We start from the raw sequence: 26,094 nt of genomic DNA, 5'->3' as shown, positions 1-26,094 counted from the left end.
GCCAAATGAATAACTTACTTGAATTGGACCATTTTACACTATGTCCATTGTAGATTTGTGTCTCTGACAGTTCGTTTGGTTGCAGGGGACATATTCAGTTTTTATGGCCAAAATGTGCTTTTCAGGGGCTGAAAAGCATGTTTTGGCCGAGTATGATAATTTTCATTAAAACTTGATTTCTATCCATTCGAATGATGCCAAATGAATAACTTACTTGAATTGGACCATTTTACACTATGTCCATTGTAGATTTGTGTCTCTGACAGTTCGTTTGGTTGCAGGGGACTTATTCAGTTTTTATGGCCAAAATGTGCTTTTCAGGGGCTGAAAAGCATGTTTTGGCCGAGTATGATAATTTTCATTAAAACTTGATTTCTATCACTTCGAATGATGCCAAATGAATAATTTACTTGAATTGGACCATTTTACACTATGTCCATTGTAGATTTGTATCTCTGACAGTTCGTTTGGTTGCAGGGGACATATTCAGTTTTTAAGGCCAAAATGTGCTTTTCAGGGGCTGAAAAGCATGCTTTGGCCGAGTATGGTAATTTTCATTAAAACTTGATTTCTATCACTTCGAATGATGCCAAATGAATAACTTACTTGAATTGGACCATTTTACACTATGTCCATTGTAGATTTGTGTCTCTGACAGTTCGTTTGGTTGCAGGGGACATTTTCAGTTTTTAAGGCCAAAATGTGCTTTTCAGGGGCTGAAAAGCATGTTTTGGCCGAGTATGATAATTTTCATTAAAACTTGATTTCTATCACTTCGAATGATGCCAAATGAATAACTTACTTGAATTGGACCATTTTACTCTATGTCCATTGTAGATTTGTTTCTCTGACAGTTCGTTTGGTTGCAGGGGACATATTCAGTTTTTAAGGCCAAAATGTGCTTTTCAGGGGCTGAAAAGCATGCTTTGGCCGAGTATGGTAATTTTCATTAAAACTTGATTTCTATCACTTCGAATGATGCCAAATGAATAACTTACTTGAATTGGACCATTTTACACTATGTCCATTGTAGATTTGTGTCTCCGACAGTTCGTTTGGTTGCAGGGGACATTTTCAGTTTTTATGGCCAAAATGTGCTTTTCAGAGGCTGAAAAGCATGTTTTGGCCGAGTATGATAATTTTCATTAAAACTTGATTTCTATCACTTCGAATGATGCCAAAAGAATAATTTGCTTGAATTGGACCATTTTACACTATGTCCATTGTAGATTTGTGTCTCTGACAGTTCGTTTGGTTGCAGGGGACATATTCAGTTTTTAAGGCCAAAATGTGCTTTTCAGGGGCTGAAAAGCATGTTTTGGCCGAGTATGATAATTTTCATTAAAACTTGATTTCTATCCATTCGAATGATGCCAAATGAATAACTTACTTGAATTGGACCATTTTACACTATGTCCATTGTAGATTTGTGTCTCTGACAGTTCGTTTGGTTGCAGGGGACTTATTCAGTTTTTGTGGCCAAAATGTGCTTTTCAGGGGCTGAAAAGCATGTTTTGGCCGAGTATGATAATTTTCATTAAAACTTGATTTCTATCACTTCGAATGATGCCAAATGAATAATTTACTTGAATTGGACCATTTTACACTATGTCCATTGTAGATTTGTATCTCTGACAGTTCGTTTGGATGCAGGGGACATATTCAGTTTTTAAGGCCAAAATGTGCTTTTCAGGGGCTGAAAAGCATGCTTTGGCCGAGTATGGTAATTTTCATTAAAACTTGATTTCTATCACTTCGAATGATGCCAAATGAATAACTTACTTGAATTGGACCATTTTACACTATGTCCATTGTAGATTTGTGTCTCTGACAGTTCGTTTGGTTGCAGGGGACATTTTCAGTTTTTATGGCCAAAATGTGCTTTTCAGAGGCTGAAAAGCATGTTTTGGCCGAGTATGATAATTTTCATTAAAACTTGATTTCTATCCATTCGAATGATGCCAAATGAATAACTTACTTGAATTGGACCATTTTACACTATGTCCATTGTAGATTTGTGTCTCTGACAGTTCGTTTGGTTGCAGGGGACTTATTCAGTTTTTGTGGCCAAAATGTGCTTTTCAGGGGCTGAAAAGCATGTTTTGGCCGAGTATGATAATTTTCATTAAAACTTGATTTCTATCACTTCGAATGATGCCAAATGAATAATTTACTTGAATTGGACCATTTTACACTATGTCCATTGTAGATTTGTATCTCTGACAGTTCGTTTGGATGCAGGGGACATATTCAGTTTTTAAGGCCAAAATGTGCTTTTCAGGGGCTGAAAAGCATGCTTTGGCCGAGTATGGTAATTTTCATTAAAACTTGATTTCTATCACTTCGAATGATGCCAAATGAATAACTTACTTGAATTGGACCATTTTACACTATGTCCATTGTAGATTTGTGTCTCTGACAGTTCGTTTGGTTGCAGGGGACATATTCAGTTTTTATGGCCAAAATGTGCTTTTCAGGGGCTGAAAAGCATGTTTTGGCCGAGTATGATAATTTTCATTAAAACTTGATTTCTATCCATTCGAATGATGCCAAATGAATAACTTACTTGAATTGGACCATTTTACACTATGTCCATTGTAGATTTGTGTCTCTGACAGTTCGTTTGGTTGCAGGGGACTTATTCAGTTTTTATGGCCAAAATGTGCTTTTCAGGGGCTGAAAAGCATGTTTTGGCCGAGTATGATAATTTTCATTAAAACTTGATTTCTATCACTTCGAATGATGCCAAATGAATAATTTACTTGAATTGGACCATTTTACACTATGTCCATTGTAGATTTGTATCTCTGACAGTTCGTTTGGTTGCAGGGGACATATTCAGTTTTTAAGGCCAAAATGTGCTTTTCAGGGGCTGAAAAGCATGCTTTGGCCGAGTATGGTAATTTTCATTAAAACTTGATTTCTATCACTTCGAATGATGCCAAATGAATAACTTACTTGAATTGGACCATTTTACACTATGTCCATTGTAGATTTGTGTCTCTGACAGTTCGTTTGGTTGCAGGGGACATTTTCAGTTTTTAAGGCCAAAATGTGCTTTTCAGGGGCTGAAAAGCATGTTTTGGCCGAGTATGATAATTTTCATTAAAACTTGATTTCTATCACTTCGAATGATGCCAAATGAATAACTTACTTGAATTGGACCATTTTACTCTATGTCCATTGTAGATTTGTTTCTCTGACAGTTCGTTTGGTTGCAGGGGACATATTCAGTTTTTAAGGCCAAAATGTGCTTTTCAGGGGCTGAAAAGCATGCTTTGGCCGAGTATGGTAATTTTCATTAAAACTTGATTTCTATCACTTCGAATGATGCCAAATGAATAACTTACTTGAATTGGACCATTTTACACTATGTCCATTGTAGATTTGTGTCTCCGACAGTTCGTTTGGTTGCAGGGGACATTTTCAGTTTTTATGGCCAAAATGTGCTTTTCAGAGGCTGAAAAGCATGTTTTGGCCGAGTATGATAATTTTCATTAAAACTTGATTTCTATCACTTCGACTGATGCCAAAAGAATAATTTGCTTGAATTGGACCATTTTACACTATGTCCATTGTAGATTTGTGTCTCTGACAGTTCGTTTGGTTGCAGGGGACATATTCAGTTTTTAAGGCCAAAATGTGCTTTTCAGGGGCTGAAAAGCATGTTTTGGCCGAGTATGATAATTTTCATTAAAACTTGATTTCTATCCATTCGAATGATGCCAAATGAATAACTTACTTGAATTGGACCATTTTACACTATGTCCATTGTAGATTTGTGTCTCTGACAGTTCGTTTGGTTGCAGGGGACTTATTCAGTTTTTGTGGCCAAAATGTGCTTTTCAGGGGCTGAAAAGCATGTTTTGGCCGAGTATGATAATTTTCATTAAAACTTGATTTCTATCACTTCGAATGATGCCAAATGAATAATTTACTTGAATTGGACCATTTTACACTATGTCCATTGTAGATTTGTATCTCTGACAGTTCGTTTGGATGCAGGGGACATATTCAGTTTTTAAGGCCAAAATGTGCTTTTCAGGGGCTGAAAAGCATGCTTTGGCCGAGTATGGTAATTTTCATTAAAACTTGATTTCTATCACTTCGAATGATGCCAAATGAATAACTTACTTGAATTGGACCATTTTACACTATGTCCATTGTAGATTTGTGTCTCTGACAGTTCGTTTGGTTGCAGGGGACATTTTCAGTTTTTATGGCCAAAATGTGCTTTTCAGAGGCTGAAAAGCATGTTTTGGCCGAGTATGATAATTTTCATTAAAACTTGATTTCTATCACTTCGAATGATGCCAAATGAATAATTTGCTTGAATTGGACCATTTTACACTATGTCCATTGTAGATTTGTGTCTCTTACAGTTCGTTTGGTTACAGGGGACATATTCAGTTTTTATGGCCAAAATGTGCTTTTCAGAGGCTGAAAAGCATGTTTTGGCCGAGTATGATAATTTTCATTAAAACTTGATTTCTATCACTTCGATTGATGCCAAATGAATAACTTACTTGAATTGGACCATTGTACACTATGTCCATTGTAGATTTTTGTCTTTCCGACAGTTCGTTTGGTTGCAGGGGACATTTTCAGTTTTTATGGCCAAAATGTGCTTTTCAGGGGCTGAAAAGCATGTTTTGGCCGAGTATGATAATTTTCATTAAAACTTGATTTCTATCACTTCGAATGATGCCAAATGAATAACTTACTTGAATTGGACCATTTTACACTATGTCCATTGTAGATTTGTGTCTCTGACAGTTCGTTTGGTTGCAGGGGACATATTCAGTTTTTATGGCCAAAATGTGCTTTTCAGGGGCTGAAAAGCATGTTTTGGCCGAGTATGATAATTTTCATTAAAACTTGATTTCTATCCATTCGAATGATGCCAAATGAATAACTTACTTGAATTGGACCATTTTACACTATGTCCATTGTAGATTTGTGTCTCTGACAGTTCGTTTGGTTGCAGGGGACTTATTCAGTTTTTATGGCCAAAATGTGCTTTTCAGGGGCTGAAAAGCATGTTTTGGCCGAGTATGATAATTTTCATTAAAACTTGATTTCTATCACTTCGAATGATGCCAAATGAATAATTTACTTGAATTGGACCATTTTACACTATGTCCATTGTAGATTTGTATCTCTGACAGTTCGTTTGGTTGCAGGGGACATATTCAGTTTTTAAGGCCAAAATGTGCTTTTCAGGGGCTGAAAAGCATGCTTTGGCCGAGTATGGTAATTTTCATTAAAACTTGATTTCTATCACTTCGAATGATGCCAAATGAATAACTTACTTGAATTGGACCATTTTACACTATGTCCATTGTAGATTTGTGTCTCTGACAGTTCGTTTGGTTGCAGGGGACATTTTCAGTTTTTAAGGCCAAAATGTGCTTTTCAGGGGCTGAAAAGCATGTTTTGGCCGAGTATGATAATTTTCATTAAAACTTGATTTCTATCACTTCGAATGATGCCAAATGAATAACTTACTTGAATTGGACCATTTTACTCTATGTCCATTGTAGATTTGTTTCTCTGACAGTTCGTTTGGTTGCAGGGGACATATTCAGTTTTTAAGGCCAAAATGTGCTTTTCAGGGGCTGAAAAGCATGCTTTGGCCGAGTATGGTAATTTTCATTAAAACTTGATTTCTATCACTTCGAATGATGCCAAATGAATAACTTACTTGAATTGGACCATTTTACACTATGTCCATTGTAGATTTGTGTCTCCGACAGTTCGTTTGGTTGCAGGGGACATTTTCAGTTTTTATGGCCAAAATGTGCTTTTCAGAGGCTGAAAAGCATGTTTTGGCCGAGTATGATAATTTTCATTAAAACTTGATTTCTATCACTTCGAATGATGCCAAAAGAATAATTTGCTTGAATTGGACCATTTTACACTATGTCCATTGTAGATTTGTGTCTCTGACAGTTCGTTTGGTTGCAGGGGACATATTCAGTTTTTAAGGCCAAAATGTGCTTTTCAGGGGCTGAAAAGCATGTTTTGGCCGAGTATGATAATTTTCATTAAAACTTGATTTCTATCCATTCGAATGATGCCAAATGAATAACTTACTTGAATTGGACCATTTTACACTATGTCCATTGTAGATTTGTGTCTCTGACAGTTCGTTTGGTTGCAGGGGACTTATTCAGTTTTTGTGGCCAAAATGTGCTTTTCAGGGGCTGAAAAGCATGTTTTGGCCGAGTATGATAATTTTCATTAAAACTTGATTTCTATCACTTCGAATGATGCCAAATGAATAATTTACTTGAATTGGACCATTTTACACTATGTCCATTGTAGATTTGTATCTCTGACAGTTCGTTTGGATGCAGGGGACATATTCAGTTTTTAAGGCCAAAATGTGCTTTTCAGGGGCTGAAAAGCATGCTTTGGCCGAGTATGGTAATTTTCATTAAAACTTGATTTCTATCACTTCGAATGATGCCAAATGAATAACTTACTTGAATTGGACCATTTTACACTATGTCCATTGTAGATTTGTGTCTCTGACAGTTCGTTTGGTTGCAGGGGACATTTTCAGTTTTTATGGCCAAAATGTGCTTTTCAGAGGCTGAAAAGCATGTTTTGGCCGAGTATGATAATTTTCATTAAAACTTGATTTCTATCACTTCGAATGATGCCAAATGAATAATTTGCTTGAATTGGACCATTTTACACTATGTCCATTGTAGATTTGTGTCTCTTACAGTTCGTTTGGTTACAGGGGACATATTCAGTTTTTATGGCCAAAATGTGCTTTTCAGGGGCTGAAAAGCATGTTTTGGCCGAGTTTGATAATTTTCATTAAAACTTGATTTCTATCACTTCGATTGATGCCAAATGAATAACTTACTTGAATTGGACCATTGTACACTATGTCCATTGTAGATTTGTGTCTCCGACAGTTCGTTTGGTTGCAGGGGACATTTTCAGTTTTTATGGCCAAAATGTGCTTTTCAGAGGCTGAAAAGCATGTTTTGGCCGAGTATGATAATTTTCATTAAAACTTGATTTCTATCACTTCGAATGATGCCAAAAGAATAATTTGCTTGAATTGGACCATTTTACACTATGTCCATTGTAGATTTGTGTCTCTGACAGTTCGTTTGGTTGCAGGGGACATATTCAGTTTTTAAGGCCAAAATGTGCTTTTCAGGGGCTGAAAAGCATGTTTTGGCCGAGTATGATAATTTTCATTAAAACTTGATTTCTATCCATTCGAATGATGCCAAATGAATAACTTACTTGAATTGGACCATTTTACACTATGTCCATTGTAGATTTGTGTCTCTGACAGTTCGTTTGGTTGCAGGGGACTTATTCAGTTTTTGTGGCCAAAATGTGCTTTTCAGGGGCTGAAAAGCATGTTTTGGCCGAGTATGATAATTTTCATTAAAACTTGATTTCTATCACTTCGAATGATGCCAAATGAATAATTTACTTGAATTGGACCATTTTACACTATGTCCATTGTAGATTTGTATCTCTGACAGTTCGTTTGGATGCAGGGGACATATTCAGTTTTTAAGGCCAAAATGTGCTTTTCAGGGGCTGAAAAGCATGCTTTGGCCGAGTATGGTAATTTTCATTAAAACTTGATTTCTATCACTTCGAATGATGCCAAATGAATAACTTACTTGAATTGGACCATTTTACACTATGTCCATTGTAGATTTGTGTCTCTGACAGTTCGTTTGGTTGCAGGGGACATATTCAGTTTTTATGGCCAAAATGTGCTTTTCAGGGGCTGAAAAGCATGTTTTGGCCGAGTATGATAATTTTCATTAAAACTTGATTTCTATCCATTCGAATGATGCCAAATGAATAACTTACTTGAATTGGACCATTTTACACTATGTCCATTGTAGATTTGTGTCTCTGACAGTTCGTTTGGTTGCAGGGGACTTATTCAGTTTTTATGGCCAAAATGTGCTTTTCAGGGGCTGAAAAGCATGTTTTGGCCGAGTATGATAATTTTCATTAAAACTTGATTTCTATCACTTCGAATGATGCCAAATGAATAATTTACTTGAATTGGACCATTTTACACTATGTCCATTGTAGATTTGTATCTCTGACAGTTCGTTTGGTTGCAGGGGACATATTCAGTTTTTAAGGCCAAAATGTGCTTTTCAGGGGCTGAAAAGCATGCTTTGGCCGAGTATGGTAATTTTCATTAAAACTTGATTTCTATCACTTCGAATGATGCCAAATGAATAACTTACTTGAATTGGACCATTTTACACTATGTCCATTGTAGATTTGTGTCTCTGACAGTTCGTTTGGTTGCAGGGGACATTTTCAGTTTTTAAGGCCAAAATGTGCTTTTCAGGGGCTGAAAAGCATGTTTTGGCCGAGTATGATAATTTTCATTAAAACTTGATTTCTATCACTTCGAATGATGCCAAATGAATAACTTACTTGAATTGGACCATTTTACTCTATGTCCATTGTAGATTTGTTTCTCTGACAGTTCGTTTGGTTGCAGGGGACATATTCAGTTTTTAAGGCCAAAATGTGCTTTTCAGGGGCTGAAAAGCATGCTTTGGCCGAGTATGGTAATTTTCATTAAAACTTGATTTCTATCACTTCGAATGATGCCAAATGAATAACTTACTTGAATTGGACCATTTTACACTATGTCCATTGTAGATTTGTGTCTCCGACAGTTCGTTTGGTTGCAGGGGACATTTTCAGTTTTTATGGCCAAAATGTGCTTTTCAGAGGCTGAAAAGCATGTTTTGGCCGAGTATGATAATTTTCATTAAAACTTGATTTCTATCACTTCGAATGATGCCAAAAGAATAATTTGCTTGAATTGGACCATTTTACACTATGTCCATTGTAGATTTGTGTCTCTGACAGTTCGTTTGGTTGCAGGGGACATATTCAGTTTTTAAGGCCAAAATGTGCTTTTCAGGGGCTGAAAAGCATGTTTTGGCCGAGTATGATAATTTTCATTAAAACTTGATTTCTATCCATTCGAATGATGCCAAATGAATAACTTACTTGAATTGGACCATTTTACACTATGTCCATTGTAGATTTGTGTCTCTGACAGTTCGTTTGGTTGCAGGGGACTTATTCAGTTTTTGTGGCCAAAATGTGCTTTTCAGGGGCTGAAAAGCATGTTTTGGCCGAGTATGATAATTTTCATTAAAACTTGATTTCTATCACTTCGAATGATGCCAAATGAATAATTTACTTGAATTGGACCATTTTACACTATGTCCATTGTAGATTTGTATCTCTGACAGTTCGTTTGGATGCAGGGGACATATTCAGTTTTTAAGGCCAAAATGTGCTTTTCAGGGGCTGAAAAGCATGCTTTGGCCGAGTATGGTAATTTTCATTAAAACTTGATTTCTATCACTTCGAATGATGCCAAATGAATAACTTACTTGAATTGGACCATTTTACACTATGTCCATTGTAGATTTGTGTCTCTGACAGTTCGTTTGGTTGCAGGGGACATTTTCAGTTTTTATGGCCAAAATGTGCTTTTCAGAGGCTGAAAAGCATGTTTTGGCCGAGTATGATAATTTTCATTAAAACTTGATTTCTATCACTTCGAATGATGCCAAATGAATAATTTGCTTGAATTGGACCATTTTACACTATGTCCATTGTAGATTTGTGTCTCTTACAGTTCGTTTGGTTACAGGGGACATATTCAGTTTTTATGGCCAAAATGTGCTTTTCAGGGGCTGAAAAGCATGTTTTGGCCGAGTTTGATAATTTTCATTAAAACTTGATTTCTATCACTTCGATTGATGCCAAATGAATAACTTACTTGAATTGGACCATTGTACACTATGTCCATTGTAGATTTGTGTCTCCGACAGTTCGTTTGGTTGCAGGGGACATTTTCAGTTTTTATGGCCAAAATGTGCTTTTCAGAGGCTGAAAAGCATGTTTTGGCCGAGTATGATAATTTTCATTAAAACTTGATTTCTATCACTTCGAATGATGCCAAAAGAATAATTTGCTTGAATTGGACCATTTTACACTATGTCCATTGTAGATTTGTGTCTCTGACAGTTCGTTTGGTTGCAGGGGACATATTCAGTTTTTAAGGCCAAAATGTGCTTTTCAGGGGCTGAAAAGCATGTTTTGGCCGAGTATGATAATTTTCATTAAAACTTGATTTCTATCCATTCGAATGATGCCAAATGAATAACTTACTTGAATTGGACCATTTTACACTATGTCCATTGTAGATTTGTGTCTCTGACAGTTCGTTTGGTTGCAGGGGACTTATTCAGTTTTTGTGGCCAAAATGTGCTTTTCAGGGGCTGAAAAGCATGTTTTGGCCGAGTATGATAATTTTCATTAAAACTTGATTTCTATCACTTCGAATGATGCCAAATGAATAATTTACTTGAATTGGACCATTTTACACTATGTCCATTGTAGATTTGTATCTCTGACAGTTCGTTTGGATGCAGGGGACATATTCAGTTTTTAAGGCCAAAATGTGCTTTTCAGGGGCTGAAAAGCATGCTTTGGCCGAGTATGGTAATTTTCATTAAAACTTGATTTCTATTACTTCGAATGATGCCAAATGAATAACTTACTTGAATTGGACCATTTTACACTATGTCCATTGTAGATTTGTGTCTCTGACAGTTCGTTTGGTTGCAGGGGACATTTTCAGTTTTTATGGCCAAAATGTGCTTTTCAGAGGCTGAAAAGCATGTTTTGGCCGAGTATGATAATTTTCATTAAAACTTGATTTCTATCACTTCGAATGATGCCAAATGAATAATTTACTTGAATTGGACCATTTTACACTATGTCCATTGTAGATTTGTATCTCTGACAGTTCGTTTGGATGCAGGGGACATATTCAGTTTTTAAGGCCAAAATGTGCTTTTCAGGGGCTGAAAAGCATGCTTTGGCCGAGTATGGTAATTTTCATTAAAACTTGATTTCTATCACTTCGAATGATGCCAAATGAATAACTTACTTGAATTGGACCATTTTACACTATGTCCATTGTAGATTTGTGTCTCTGACAGTTCGTTTGGTTGCAGGGGACATATTCAGTTTTTATGGCCAAAATGTGCTTTTCAGGGGCTGAAAAGCATGTTTTGGCCGAGTATGATAATTTTCATTAAAACTTGATTTCTATCCATTCGAATGATGCCAAATGAATAACTTACTTGAATTGGACCATTTTACACTATGTCCATTGTAGATTTGTGTCTCTGACAGTTCGTTTGGTTGCAGGGGACTTATTCAGTTTCTATGGCCAAAATGTGCTTTTCAGGGGCTGAAAAGCATGTTTTGGCCGAGTATGATAATTTTCATTAAAACTTGATTTCTATCACTTCGAATGATGCCAAATGAATAATTTACTTGAATTGGACCATTTTACACTATGTCCATTGTAGATTTGTATCTCTGACAGTTCGTTTGGTTGCAGGGGACATATTCAGTTTTTAAGGCCAAAATGTGCTTTTCAGGGGCTGAAAAGCATGCTTTGGCCGAGTATGGTAATTTTCATTAAAACTTGATTTCTATCACTTCGAATGATGCCAAATGAATAACTTACTTGAATTGGACCATTTTACACTATGTCCATTGTAGATTTGTGTCTCTGACAGTTCGTTTGGTTGCAGGGGACATTTTCAGTTTTTAAGGCCAAAATGTGCTTTTCAGGGGCTGAAAAGCATGTTTTGGCCGAGTATGATAATTTTCATTAAAACTTGATTTCTATCACTTCGAATGATGCCAAATGAATAACTTACTTGAATTGGACCATTTTACTCTATGTCCATTGTAGATTTGTTTCTCTGACAGTTCGTTTGGTTGCAGGGGACATATTCAGTTTTTAAGGCCAAAATGTGCTTTTCAGGGGCTGAAAAGCATGCTTTGGCCGAGTATGGTAATTTTCATTAAAACTTGATTTCTATCACTTCGAATGATGCCAAATGAATAACTTACTTGAATTGGACCATTTTACACTATGTCCATTGTAGATTTGTGTCTCCGACAGTTCGTTTGGTTGCAGGGGACATTTTCAGTTTTTATGGCCAAAATGTGCTTTTCAGAGGCTGAAAAGCATGTTTTGGCCGAGTATGATAATTTTCATTAAAACTTGATTTCTATCACTTCGAATGATGCCAAAAGAATAATTTGCTTGAATTGGACCATTTTACACTATGTCCATTGTAGATTTGTGTCTCTGACAGTTCGTTTGGTTGCAGGGGACATATTCAGTTTTTATGGCCAAAATGTGCTTTTCAGGGGCTGAAAAGCATGTTTTGGCCGAGTATGATAATTTTCATTAAAACTTGATTTCTATCCATTCGAATGATGCCAAATGAATAACTTACTTGAATTGGACCATTTTACACTATGTCCATTGTAGATTTGTGTCTCTGACAGTTCGTTTGGTTGCAGGGGACTTATTCAGTTTTTGTGGCCAAAATGTGCTTTTCAGGGGCTGAAAAGCATGTTTTGGCCGAGTATGATAATTTTCATTAAAACTTGATTTCTATCACTTCGAATGATGCCAAATGAATAATTTACTTGAATTGGACCATTTTACACTATGTCCATTGTAGATTTGTATCTCTGACAGTTCGTTTGGATGCAGGGGACATATTCAGTTTTTAAGGCCAAAATGTGCTTTTCAGGGGCTGAAAAGCATGCTTTGGCCGAGTATGGTAATTTTCATTAAAACTTGATTTCTATCACTTCGAATGATGCCAAATGAATAACTTACTTGAATTGGACCATTTTACACTATGTCCATTGTAGATTTGTGTCTCTGACAGTTCGTTTGGTTGCAGGGGACATTTTCAGTTTTTATGGCCAAAATGTGCTTTTCAGAGGCTGAAAAGCATGTTTTGGCCGAGTATGATAATTTTCATTAAAACTTGATTTCTATCACTTCGAATGATGCCAAATGAATAATTTGCTTGAATTGGACCATTTTACACTATGTCCATTGTAGATTTGTGTCTCTTACAGTTCGTTTGGTTACAGGGGACATATTCAGTTTTTATGGCCAAAATGTGCTTTTCAGAGGCTGAAAAGCATGTTTTGGCCGAGTATGATAATTTTCATTAAAACTTGATTTCTATCACTTCGATTGATGCCAAATGAATAACTTACTTGAATTGGACCATTGTACACTATGTCCATTGTAGATTTTTGTCTTTCCGACAGTTCGTTTGGTTGCAGGGGACATTTTCAGTTTTTATGGCCAAAATGTGCTTTTCAGGGGCTGAAAAGCATGTTTTGGCCGAGTATGATAATTTTCATTAAAACTTGATTTCTATCACTTCGAATGATGCCAAATGAATAACTTACTTGAATTGGACCATTTTACACTATGTCCATTGTAGATTTGTGTCTCTGACAGTTCGTTTGGTTGCAGGGGACATATTCAGTTTTTATGGCCAAAATGTGCTTTTCAGGGGCTGAAAAGCATGTTTTGGCCGAGTATGATAATTTTCATTAAAACTTGATTTCTATCCATTCGAATGATGCCAAATGAATAACTTACTTGAATTGGACCATTTTACACTATGTCCATTGTAGATTTGTGTCTCTGACAGTTCGTTTGGTTGCAGGGGACTTATTCAGTTTTTATGGCCAAAATGTGCTTTTCAGGGGCTGAAAAGCATGTTTTGGCCGAGTATGATAATTTTCATTAAAACTTGATTTCTATCACTTCGAATGATGCCAAATGAATAATTTACTTGAATTGGACCATTTTACACTATGTCCATTGTAGATTTGTATCTCTGACAGTTCGTTTGGTTGCAGGGGACATATTCAGTTTTTAAGGCCAAAATGTGCTTTTCAGGGGCTGAAAAGCATGCTTTGGCCGAGTATGGTAATTTTCATTAAAACTTGATTTCTATCACTTCGAATGATGCCAAATGAATAACTTACTTGAATTGGACCATTTTACACTATGTCCATTGTAGATTTGTGTCTCTGACAGTTCGTTTGGTTGCAGGGGACATTTTCAGTTTTTAAGGCCAAAATGTGCTTTTCAGGGGCTGAAAAGCATGTTTTGGCCGAGTATGATAATTTTCATTAAAACTTGATTTCTATCACTTCGAATGATGCCAAATGAATAACTTACTTGAATTGGACCATTTTACTCTATGTCCATTGTAGATTTGTTTCTCTGACAGTTCGTTTGGTTGCAGGGGACATATTCAGTTTTTAAGGCCAAAATGTGCTTTTCAGGGGCTGAAAAGCATGCTTTGGCCGAGTATGGTAATTTTCATTAAAACTTGATTTCTATCACTTCGAATGATGCCAAATGAATAACTTACTTGAATTGGACCATTTTACACTATGTCCATTGTAGATTTGTGTCTCCGACAGTTCGTTTGGTTGCAGGGGACATTTTCAGTTTTTATGGCCAAAATGTGCTTTTCAGAGGCTGAAAAGCATGTTTTGGCCGAGTATGATAATTTTCATTAAAACTTGATTTCTATCACTTCGAATGATGCCAAAAGAATAATTTGCTTGAATTGGACCATTTTACACTATGTCCATTGTAGATTTGTGTCTCTGACAGTTCGTTTGGTTGCAGGGGACATATTCAGTTTTTAAGGCCAAAATGTGCTTTTCAGGGGCTGAAAAGCATGTTTTGGCCGAGTATGATAATTTTCATTAAAACTTGATTTCTATCCATTCGAATGATGCCAAATGAATAACTTACTTGAATTGGACCATTTTACACTATGTCCATTGTAGATTTGTGTCTCTGACAGTTCGTTTGGTTGCAGGGGACTTATTCAGTTTTTGTGGCCAAAATGTGCTTTTCAGGGGCTGAAAAGCATGTTTTGGCCGAGTATGATAATTTTCATTAAAACTTGATTTCTATCACTTCGAATGATGCCAAATGAATAATTTACTTGAATTGGACCATTTTACACTATGTCCATTGTAGATTTGTATCTCTGACAGTTCGTTTGGATGCAGGGGACATATTCAGTTTTTAAGGCCAAAATGTGCTTTTCAGGGGCTGAAAAGCATGCTTTGGCCGAGTATGGTAATTTTCATTAAAACTTGATTTCTATCACTTCGAATGATGCCAAATGAATAACTTACTTGAATTGGACCATTTTACACTATGTCCATTGTAGATTTGTGTCTCTGACAGTTCGTTTGGTTGCAGGGGACATTTTCAGTTTTTATGGCCAAAATGTGCTTTTCAGAGGCTGAAAAGCATGTTTTGGCCGAGTATGATAATTTTCATTAAAACTTGATTTCTATCACTTCGAATGATGCCAAATGAATAATTTGCTTGAATTGGACCATTTTACACTATGTCAATTGTAGATTTGTGTCTCTTACAGTTCGTTTGGTTACAGGGGACATATTCAGTTTTTATGGCCAAAATGTGCTTTTCAGGGGCTGAAAAGCATGTTTTGGCCGAGTTTGATAATTTTCATTAAAACTTGATTTCTATCACTTCGATTGATGCCAAATGAATAACTTACTTGAATTGGACCATTGTACACTATGTCCATTGTAGATTTGTGTCTCCGACAGTTCGTTTGGTTGCAGGGGACATTTTCAGTTTTTATGGCCAAAATGTGCTTTTCAGAGGCTGAAAAGCATGTTTTGGCCGAGTATGATAATTTTCATTAAAACTTGATTTCTATCACTTCGAATGATGCCAAAAGAATAATTTGCTTGAATTGGACCATTTTACACTATGTCCATTGTAGATTTGTGTCTCTGACAGTTCGTTTGGTTGCAGGGGACATATTCAGTTTTTAAGGCCAAAATGTGCTTTTCAGGGGCTGAAAAGCATGTTTTGGCCGAGTATGATAATTTTCATTAAAACTTGATTTCTATCCATTCGAATGATGCCAAATGAATAACTTACTTGAATTGGACCATTTTACACTATGTCCATTGTAGATTTGTGTCTCTGACAGTTCGTTTGGTTGCAGGGGACTTATTCAGTTTTTGTGGCCAAAATGTGCTTTTCAGGGGCTGAAAAGCATGTTTTGGCCGAGTATGATAATTTTCATTAAAACTTGATTTCTATCACTTCGAATGATGCCAAATGAATAATTTACTTGAATTGGACCATTTTACACTATGTCCATTGTAGATTTGTATCTCTGACAGTTCGTTTGGATGCAGGGGACATATTCAGTTTTTAAGGCCAAAATGTGCTTTTCAGGGGCTGAAAAGCATGCTTTGGCCGAGTATGGTAATTTTCATTAAAACTTGATTTCTATCACTTCGAATGATGCCAAATGAATAACTTACTTGAATTGGACCATTTTACACTATGTCCATTGTAGATTTGTGTCTCTGACAGTTCGTTTGGTTGCAGGGGACATATTCAGTTTTTATGGCCAAAATGTGCTTTTCAGGGGCTGAAAAGCATGTTTTGGCCGAGTATGATAATTTTCATTAAAACTTGATTTCTATCCATTCGAATGATGCCAAATGAATAACTTACTTGAATTGGACCATTTTACACTATGTCCATTGTAGATTTGTGTCTCTGACAGTTCGTTTGGTTGCAGGGGACTTATTCAGTTTTTATGGCCAAAATGTGCTTTTCAGGGGCTGAAAAGCATGTTTTGGCCGAGTATGATAATTTTCATTAAAACTTGATTTCTATCACTTCGAATGATGCCAAATGAATAATTTACTTGAATTGGACCATTTTACACTATGTCCATTGTAGATTTGTATCTCTGACAGTTCGTTTGGTTGCAGGGGACATATTCAGTTTTTAAGGCCAAAATGTGCTTTTCAGGGGCTGAAAAGCATGCTTTGGCCGAGTATGGTAATTTTCATTAAAACTTGATTTCTATCACTTCGAATGATGCCAAATGAATAACTTACTTGAATTGGACCATTTTACACTATGTCCATTGTAGATTTGTGTCTCTGACAGTTCGTTTGGTTGCAGGGGACATTTTCAGTTTTTAAGGCCAAAATGTGCTTTTCAGGGGCTGAAAAGCATGTTTTGGCCGAGTATGATAATTTTCATTAAAACTTGATTTCTATCACTTCGAATGATGCCAAATGAATAACTTACTTGAATTGGACCATTTTACTCTATGTCCATTGTAGATTTGTTTCTCTGACAGTTCGTTTGGTTGCAGGGGACATATTCAGTTTTTAAGGCCAAAATGTGCTTTTCAGGGGCTGAAAAGCATGCTTTGGCCGAGTATGGTAATTTTCATTAAAACTTGATTTCTATCACTTCGAATGATGCCAAATGAATAACTTACTTGAATTGGACCATTTTACACTATGTCCATTGTAGATTTGTGTCTCCGACAGTTCGTTTGGTTGCAGGGGACATTTTCAGTTTTTATGGCCAAAATGTGCTTTTCAGAGGCTGAAAAGCATGTTTTGGCCGAGTATGATAATTTTCATTAAAACTTGATTTCTATCACTTCGAATGATGCCAAAAGAATAATTTGCTTGAATTGGACCATTTTACACTATGTCCATTGTAGATTTGTGTCTCTGACAGTTCGTTTGGTTGCAGGGGACATATTCAGTTTTTAAGGCCAAAATGTGCTTTTCAGGGGCTGAAAAGCATGTTTTGGCCGAGTATGATAATTTTCATTAAAACTTGATTTCTATCCATTCGAATGATGCCAAATGAATAACTTACTTGAATTGGACCATTTTACACTATGTCCATTGTAGATTTGTGTCTCTGACAGTTCGTTTGGTTGCAGGGGACTTATTCAGTTTTTGTGGCCAAAATGTGCTTTTCAGGGGCTGAAAAGCATGTTTTGGCCGAGTATGATAATTTTCATTAAAACTTGATTTCTATCACTTCGAATGATGCCAAATGAATAATTTACTTGAATTGGACCATTTTACACTATGTCCATTGTAGATTTGTATCTCTGACAGTTCGTTTGGATGCAGGGGACATATTCAGTTTTTAAGGCCAAAATGTGCTTTTCAGGGGCTGAAAAGCATGCTTTGGCCGAGTATGGTAATTTTCATTAAAACTTGATTTCTATCACTTCGAATGATGCCAAATGAATAACTTACTTGAATTGGACCATTTTACACTATGTCCATTGTAGATTTGTGTCTCTGACAGTTCGTTTGGTTGCAGGGGACATTTTCAGTTTTTATGGCCAAAATGTGCTTTTCAGAGGCTGAAAAGCATGTTTTGGCCGAGTATGATAATTTTCATTAAAACTTGATTTCTATCACTTCGAATGATGCCAAATGAATAATTTGCTTGAATTGGACCATTTTACACTATGTCCATTGTAGATTTGTGTCTCTTACAGTTCGTTTGGTTACAGGGGACATATTCAGTTTTTATGGCCAAAATGTGCTTTTCAGGGGCTGAAAAGCATGTTTTGGCCGAGTTTGATAATTTTCATTAAAACTTGATTTCTATCACTTCGATTGATGCCAAATGAATAACTTACTTGAATTGGACCATTGTACACTATGTCCATTGTAGATTTGTGTCTCCGACAGTTCGTTTGGTTGCAGGGGACATTTTCAGTTTTTATGGCCAAAATGTGCTTTTCAGAGGCTGAAAAGCATGTTTTGGCCGAGTATGATAATTTTCATTAAAACTTGATTTCTATCACTTCGAATGATGCCAAAAGAATAATTTGCTTGAATTGGACCATTTTACACTATGTCCATTGTAGATTTGTGTCTCTGACAGTTCGTTTGGTTGCAGGGGACATATTCAGTTTTTAAGGCCAAAATGTGCTTTTCAGGGGCTGAAAAGCATGTTTTGGCCGAGTATGATAATTTTCATTAAAACTTGATTTCTATCCATTCGAATGATGCCAAATGAATAACTTACTTGAATTGGACCATTTTACACTATGTCCATTGTAGATTTGTGTCTCTGACAGTTCGTTTGGTTGCAGGGGACTTATTCAGTTTTTGTGGCCAAAATGTGCTTTTCAGGGGCTGAAAAGCATGTTTTGGCCGAGTATGATAATTTTCATTAAAACTTGATTTCTATCACTTCGAATGATGCCAAATGAATAATTTACTTGAATTGGACCATTTTACACTATGTCCATTGTAGATTTGTATCTCTGACAGTTCGTTTGGATGCAGGGGACATATTCAGTTTTTAAGGCCAAAATGTGCTTTTCAGGGGCTGAAAAGCATGCTTTGGCCGAGTATGGTAATTTTCATTAAAACTTGATTTCTATCACTTCGAATGATGCCAAATGAATAACTTACTTGAATTGGACCATTTTACACTATGTCCATTGTAGATTTGTGTCTCTGACAGTTCGTTTGGTTGCAGGGGACATTTTCAGTTTTTATGGCCAAAATGTGCTTTTCAGAGGCTGAAAAGCATGTTTTGGCCGAGTATGATAATTTTCATTAAAACTTGATTTCTATCACTTCGAATGATGCCAAATGAATAATTTACTTGAATTGGACCATTTTACACTATGTCCATTGTAGATTTGTATCTCTGACAGTTCGTTTGGATGCAGGGGACATATTCAGTTTTTAAGGCCAAAATGTGCTTTTCAGGGGCTGAAAAGCATGCTTTGGCCGAGTATGGTAATTTTCATTAAAACTTGATTTCTATCACTTCGAATGATGCCAAATGAATAACTTACTTGAATTGGACCATTTTACACTATGTCCATTGTAGATTTGTGTCTCTGACAGTTCGTTTGGTTGCAGGGGACATATTCAGTTTTTATGGCCAAAATGTGCTTTTCAGGGGCTGAAAAGCATGTTTTGGCCGAGTATGATAATTTTCATTAAAACTTGATTTCTATCCATTCGAATGATGCCAAATGAATAACTTACTTGAATTGGACCATTTTACACTATGTCCATTGTAGATTTGTGTCTCTGACAGTTCGTTTGGTTGCAGGGGACTTATTCAGTTTCTATGGCCAAAATGTGCTTTTCAGGGGCTGAAAAGCATGTTTTGGCCGAGTATGATAATTTTCATTAAAACTTGATTTCTATCACTTCGAATGATGCCAAATGAATAATTTACTTGAATTGGACCATTTTACACTATGTCCATTGTAGATTTGTATCTCTGACAGTTCGTTTGGTTGCAGGGGACATATTCAGTTTTTAAGGCCAAAATGTGCTTTTCAGGGGCTGAAAAGCATGCTTTGGCCGAGTATGGTAATTTTCATTAAAACTTGATTTCTATCACTTCGAATGATGCCAAATGAATAACTTACTTGAATTGGACCATTTTACACTATGTCCATTGTAGATTTGTGTCTCTGACAGTTCGTTTGGTTGCAGGGGACATTTTCAGTTTTTATGGCCAAAATGTGCTTTTCAGAGGCTGAAAAGCATGTTTTGGCCGAGTATGATAATTTTCATTAAAACTTGATTTCTATCACTTCGAATGATGCCAAATGAATAATTTGCTTGAATTGGACCATTTTACACTATGTCCATTGTAGATTTGTGTCTCTTACAGTTCGTTTGGTTACAGGGGACATATTCAGTTTTTATGGCCAAAATGTGCTTTTCAGGGGCTGAAAAGCATGTTTTGGCCGAGTTTGATAATTTTCATTAAAACTTGATTTCTATCACTTCGATTGATGCCAAATGAATAACTTACTTGAATTGGACCATTGTACACTATGTCCATTGTAGATTTGTGTCTCCGACAGTTCGTTTGGTTGCAGGGGACATTTTCAGTTTTTATGGCCAAAATGTGCTTTTCAGAGGCTGAAAAGCATGTTTTGGCCGAGTATGATAATTTTCATTAAAACTTGATTTCTATCACTTCGAATGATGCCAAAAGAATAATTTGCTTGAATTGGACCATTTTACACTATGTCCATTGTAGATTTGTGTCTCTGACAGTTCGTTTGGTTGCAGGGGACATATTCAGTTTTTAAGGCCAAAATGTGCTTTTCAGGGGCTGAAAAGCATGTTTTGGCCGAGTATGATAATTTTCATTAAAACTTGATTTCTATCCATTCGAATGATGCCAAATGAATAACTTACTTGAATTGGACCATTTTACACTATGTCCATTGTAGATTTGTGTCTCTGACAGTTCGTTTGGTTGCAGGGGACTTATTCAGTTTTTGTGGCCAAAATGTGCTTTTCAGGGGCTGAAAAGCATGTTTTGGCCGAGTATGATAATTTTCATTAAAACTTGATTTCTATCACTTCGAATGATGCCAAATGAATAATTTACTTGAATTGGACCATTTTACACTATGTCCATTGTAGATTTGTATCTCTGACAGTTCGTTTGGATGCAGGGGACATATTCAGTTTTTAAGGCCAAAATGTGCTTTTCAGGGGCTGAAAAGCATGCTTTGGCCGAGTATGGTAATTTTCATTAAAACTTGATTTCTATCACTTCGAATGATGCCAAATGAATAACTTACTTGAATTGGACCATTTTACACTATGTCCATTGTAGATTTGTGTCTCTGACAGTTCGTTTGGTTGCAGGGGACATTTTCAGTTTTTATGGCCAAAATGTGCTTTTCAGAGGCTGAAAAGCATGTTTTGGCCGAGTATGATAATTTTTATTAAAACTTGATTTCTATCACTTCGAATGATGCCAAATGAATAATTTGCTTGAATTGGACCATTTTACACTATGTCCATTGTAGATTTGTGTCTCTTACAGTTCGTTTGGTTACAGGGGACATATTCAGTTTTTATGGCCAAAATGTGCTTTTCAGGGGCTGAAAAGCATGTTTTGGCCGAGTTTGATAATTTTCATTAAAACTTGATTTCTATCACTTCGATTGATGCCAAATGAATAACTTACTTGAATTGGACCATTGTACACTATGTCCATTGTAGATTTGTGTCTCCGACAGTTCGTTTGGTTGCAGGGGACATTTTCAGTTTTTATGGCCAAAATGTGCTTTTCAGAGGCTGAAAAGCATGTTTTGGCCGAGTATGATAATTTACATTAAAACTTAATTTCTATCACTTCGAATGATGCCAAATGAATAACTTACTTGAATTGGACCATTTTACACTATGTCCATTGTAGATTTGTGTCTCTGACAGTTCGTTTGGTTGCAGGGGATATATTAAGTTTTTATGGCCAAAATGTGCTTTTCAGGGGCTGAAAAGCATGTTTTGGCCGAGTATGATAATTTTCATTAAAACTTGATTTCTATCACTTCGAATGATGCCAAATGAATAACTTACTTGAATTGGACCATTTTACACTATGTCCATTGTAGATTTGTGTCTCTGACAGTTCGTTTGGTTGCAGGGGACTTATTCAGTTTTTATGGCCAAAATGTGCTTTTCAGGGGCTGAAAAGCATGTTTTGGCCGAGTATGATAATTTTCATTAAAACTTGATTTCTATCACTTCGAATGATGCCAAATGAATAATTTACTTGAATTGGACCATTTTACACTATGTCCATTGTAGATTTGTATCTCTGACAGTTCGTTTGGTTGCAGGGGACATATTCAGTTTTTAAGGCCAAAATGTGCTTTTCAGGGGCTGAAAAGCATGCTTTGGCCGAGTATGGTAATTTTCATTAAAACTTGATTTCTATCACTTCGAATGATGCCAAATGAATAACTTACTTGAATTGGACCATTTTACACTATGTCCATTGTAGATTTGTGTCTCTGACAGTTCGTTTGGTTGCAGGGGACATTTTCAGTTTTTATGGCCAAAATGTGCTTTTCAGAGGCTGAAAAGCATGTTTTGGCCGAGTATGATAATTTTCATTAAAACTTGATTTCTATCACTTCGAATGATGCCAAATGAATAATTTGCTTGAATTGGACCATTGTACACTATGTCCATTGTAGATTTGTGTCTCTGACAGTTCGTTTGGTTGCAGGGGACATATTCAGTTTTTAAGGCCAAAATGTGCTTTTCATGGGCTGAAAAGCATGTTTTGGCCGAGTATGATAATTTTCATTAAAACTTAATTTCTATCTCTTCGAATGATGCCAAATGAATAACTTACTTGAATTGGACCATTTTACACTATGTCCATTGTAGATTTGTGTCTCTGACAGTTCGTTTGGTTGCAGGGGACATTTTCAGTTTTTATGGCCAAAATGTGCTTTTCAGGGGCTGAAAAGCACGTTTTGGCCGAGTATGATAATTTTCATTAAAACTTTATTTCTATCACTTCGAATGATGCCAAATGAATAACTTACTTGAATTGGACCATTTTACACTATGTCCATTGTAGATTTGTGTCTCTGACAGTTCGTTTGGTTGCAGGGGACATTTTCAGTTTTTATGGCCAAAATGTGCTTTTCAGGGGCTGAAAAGCATGTTTTGGCCGAGTATGATAATTTTCATTAAAACTTGATTTCTATCCATTCGAATGATGCCAAATGAATAACTTACTTGAATTGGACCATTTTACACTATGTCCATTGTAGATTTGTGTCTCTGACAGTTCGTTTGGTTGCAGGGGACTTATTCAGTTTTTATGGCCAAAATGTGCTTTTCAGGGGCTGAAAAGCATGTTTTGGCCGAGTATGATAATTTTCATTAAAACTTGATTTCTATCACTTCGAATGATGCCAAATGAATAATTTACTTGAATTGGACCATTTTACACTATGTCCATTGTAGATTTGTATCTCTGACAGTTCGTTTGGTTGCAGGGGACATATTCAGTTTTTAAGGCCAAAATGTGCTTTTCAGGGGCTGAAAAGCATGCTTTGGCCGAGTATGGTAATTTTCATTAAAACTTGATTTCTATCACTTCGAATGATGCCAAATGAATAACTTACTTGAATTGGACCATTTTACACTATGTCCATTGTAGATTTGTGTCTCTGACAGTTCGTTTGGTTGCAGGGGACATTTTCAGTTTTTATGGCCAAAATGTGCTTTTCAGAGGCTGAAAAGCATGTTTTGGCCGAGTATGATAATTTTCATTAAAACTTGATTTCTATCACTTCGAATGATGCCAAATGAATAATTTGCTTGAATTGGACCATTGTACACTATGTCCATTGTAGATTTGTGTCTCTGACAGTTCGTTTGGTTGCAGGGGATATATTAAGTTTTTATGGCCAAAATGTGCTTTTCAGGGGCTGAAAAGCATGTTTTGGCCGAGTATGATAATTTTCATTAAAACTTGATTTCTATCACTTCGAATGATGCCAAATGAATAACTTACTTGAATTGGACCATTTTACACTATGTCCATTGTAGATTTGTGTCTCTGACAGTTCGTTTGGTTGCAGGGGACTTATTCAGTTTTTATGGCCAAAATGTGCTTTTCAGGGGCTGAAAAGCATGTTTTGGCCGAGTATGATAATTTTCATTAAAACTTGATTTCTATCACTTCGAATGATGCCAAATGAATAATTTACTTGAATTGGACCATTTTACACTATGTCCATTGTAGATTTGTATCTCTGACAGTTCGTTTGGTTGCAGGGGACATATTCAGTTTTTAAGGCCAAAATGTGCTTTTCAGGGGCTGAAAAGCATGCTTTGGCCGAGTATGGTAATTTTCATTAAAACTTGATTTCTATCACTTCGAATGATGCCAAATGAATAACTTACTTGAATTGGACCATTTTACACTATGTCCATTGTAGATTTGTGTCTCTGACAGTTCGTTTGGTTGCAGGGGACATTTTCAGTTTTTATGGCCAAAATGTGCTTTTCAGAGGCTGAAAAGCATGTTTTGGCCGAGTATGATAATTTTCATTAAAACTTGATTTCTATCACTTCGAATGATGCCAAATGAATAATTTGCTTGAATTGGACCATTGTACACTATGTCCATTGTAGATTTGTGTCTCTGACAGTTCGTTTGGTTGCAGGGGACATATTCAGTTTTTAAGGCCAAAATGTGCTTTTCATGGGCTGAAAAGCATGTTTTGGCCGAGTATGATAATTTTCATTAAAACTTAATTTCTATCTCTTCGAATGATGCCAAATGAATAACTTACTTGAATTGGACCATTTTACACTATGTCCATTGTAGATTTGTGTCTCTGACAGTTCGTTTGGTTGCAGGGGACATTTTCAGTTTTTATGGCCAAAATGTGCTTTTCAGGGGCTGAAAAGCACGTTTTGGCCGAGTATGATAATTTTCATTAAAACTTTATTTCTATCACTTCGAATGATGCCAAATGAATAACTTACTTGAATTGGACCATTTTACACTATGTCCATTGTAGATTTGTGTCTCTGACAGTTCGTTTGGTTGCAGGGGACATTTTCAGTTTTTATGGCCAAAATGTGCTTTTCAGGGGCTGAAAAGCATGTTTTGGCCGAGTATGATAATTTTCATTAAAACTTGATTTCTATCCATTCGAATGATGCCAAATGAATAACTTACTTGAATTGGACCATTTTACACTATGTCCATTGTAGATTTGTGTCTCCGACAGTTCGTTTGGTTGCAGGGGACATTTTCAGTTTTTATGGCCAAAATGTGCTTTTCAGAGGCTGAAAAGCATGTTTTGGCCGAGTATGATAATTTACATTAAAACTTAATTTCTATCACTTCGAATGATGCCAAATGAATAACTTACTTGAATTGGACCATTTTACACTATGTCCATTGTAGATTTGTGTCTCTGACAGTTCGTTTGGTTGCAGGCGATATATTAAGTTTTTATGGCCAAAATGTGCTTTTCAGGGGCTGAAAAGCATGTTTTGGCCGAGTATGATAATTTTCATTAAAACTTGATTTCTATCACTTCGAATGATGCCAAATGAATAACTTACTTGAATTGGACCATTTTACACTATGTCCATTGTAGATTTGTGTCTCTGACAGTTCGTTTGGTTGCAGGGGACATATTCAGTTTTTATGGCCAAAATGTGCTTTTCAGGGGCTGAAAAGCATGTTTTGGCCGAGTATGATAATTTTCATTAAAACTTGATTTCTATCCATTCGAATGATGCCAAATGAATAACTTACTTGAATTGGACCATTTTACACTATGTCCATTGTAGATTTGTGTCTCTGACAGTTCGTTTGGTTGCAGGGGACTTATTCAGTTTTTATGGCCAAAATGTGCTTTTCAGGGGCTGAAAAGCATGTTTTGGCCGAGTATGATAATTTTCATTAAAACTTGATTTCTATCACTTCGAATGATGCCAAATGAATAATTTACTTGA

This window comes from Stigmatopora argus, chromosome 7, assembly GCF_051989625.1.
Source record: "Stigmatopora argus isolate UIUO_Sarg chromosome 7, RoL_Sarg_1.0, whole genome shotgun sequence".
Classification (NCBI taxonomy): Eukaryota; Metazoa; Chordata; class Actinopteri; order Syngnathiformes; family Syngnathidae; genus Stigmatopora; species Stigmatopora argus.
This window is presented reverse-complemented; position numbering follows the sequence as displayed.